The sequence below is a fragment of the Rhinopithecus bieti genome, unplaced genomic scaffold (assembly GCF_001698545.2).
Source record: "Rhinopithecus bieti isolate Rb0 unplaced genomic scaffold, ASM169854v2 scaffold_7895, whole genome shotgun sequence".
In the NCBI taxonomy this organism is placed as follows: Eukaryota; Metazoa; Chordata; class Mammalia; order Primates; family Cercopithecidae; genus Rhinopithecus; species Rhinopithecus bieti.
The window spans coordinates 1-1,882 of NW_016805497.1; positions in this window are offsets into that span (position 1 = coordinate 1).

A 1,882-nucleotide genomic window follows, 5' to 3' on the forward strand; every position below is an offset into this window, starting at 1 on the left:
TCGGCCTCCCAAAGTGCTGGGATTACAGGCTTGAGCCACCGCGCCCGGCCTGGCAGAGTATTTTCATAATGTACGATTAATTTTTGTTTTGCCTGGATTACTAGTTTTATTTTATATATATATTTTTTGAGACGGAGTCTCACTCTATGGCTCAGGCTGGAGTGCAATGGCACAATTTTGGCTCACTGCAATCTCCACCTCCCAGGTTTAAGTGATTCTCCCCTCAGCCTCTCAAGTAGCTGGGATTACAGGCATGCACCACTATGCCCGGCTAATTTTTGTATTTTTTTTCAAGTCTCTTTTTTTCCCATAAGTTACTGGGGTACAGGTGGTATTTGGTTACATTAGTATGTTATTTAGTGGTAATTTGTGAGATTTTGGCACACCCATCAACTGAGCAGTATATTTGTAGTCTTCTATCCCTCGTCCCCCTCCCACTCTTTCCCCAACATCCCCAAAGTCCATTGCATCATTCTTATGCCTTTGCATACGCATAGCTTAGCTCTCACATGTCAGTGAGAACATTCGATGCTTGGTTTTCCATTCCTGAGCTACTTCACTTAGAATAATAGTCTCCAATCTTATCCAGGTCACTGCAAATGTTGTTAATTCATTCCTTTTTGTGGCTGAGTAGTATTCCATTGTGTGTGTGTGTGTGTGTGTGTGTGTGTGTGTGTGTGTGTGTGTATGATATGATTCTGTCCTTCATCTTAAAGTTAGATAACCTGATGACAATGTGATTAGGTGATGATCTTTCAGCAATGATTTTCCCAGGTATTATTTGTGCTTTTTGTATTTGAGTGTCTAGGTCTCTGGCAAAACCAGAGAAGTTTTCCTCAATTATTTGTCCAATTATGTTTTCCAAACTTTTATATTTTTCTTCTTTTTCAGAAACACCAGTTATTCTTAGGTTTGGTTGTTTAACGTAATCCCAGACTTCTTGAAGGTTTTGTTAATATTTTCTTTTTTTTTTTTTGTCTTTGCTGGATTGTGTTAATTCAAAGATCTTGTCTTTGAGCTCTGAATTTCTTTCTTCTACTTGTTCAACTATAGTGCTGAGAGTTTCCAGAGCATTTTGCATTTTTATAAGTCTGTCCAATGTTTCCTGAAGTTCTGGTTGTTTTTTCTTTATGTTATTTCCTTGCATATTTCTCCCTTCGTTTATTTTTTATTTTATTCATTTAATATTATTATTATTTTTGAGATGGAGCTTCACTTTTGTTTCCCAGGCTGGAGTGCAATGGCTCAAGCTTGGCTCACCGCAACCTCCACCTCCCAGGTTCAAGTGATTCTCCTGCCTCAGCCTCCCGAGTAGCTGGGATTACAGGCATGCTCCACCATGTCTGGCCAATTTTGTATTTTTAGTAGAGATGGGGTTTCTCCATGTTGGTCAGGCTGGTCTCGAACTCCCAACCTCAGGTGATCCACCCACCTCGGCCTCCCAGAGTGCTGGGATTACAGGCGTGATCCACCATGCCTGGCCTATTTTTTATTTTTTTTGAGACAGAGTGTTACTCTGTCACCCAGGCTTGAGTGCAATGGCACAATCTCAGCTCACTTCAATCTCCGTCTCCCGGGTTCAAGTGATTCTCCTGCCTCAGCCTCCTGAGTAGCTGGGATTACAGGCATGCACCACCATGCCCGGCTAATTTTTGTATTTTTAGTAGAGACGGGGTTTCACCATGTTGGTCAGGCTGGTCTTGAACTCCTGACCTCGTAATCTGCCCATCTCAGCCTCCCAAAGTGCTGGGATTACAGGAGTGAGCCACCGTGCCCGGCCCTCCTGAATTCTTTTTCAGGTAAATCAGGGATTTATTTTTGGTTTGGATGGATTGCTAGAGAGCTAGTGTGATTGTTTGGGGGTGATAAAGAACTTTGTTTT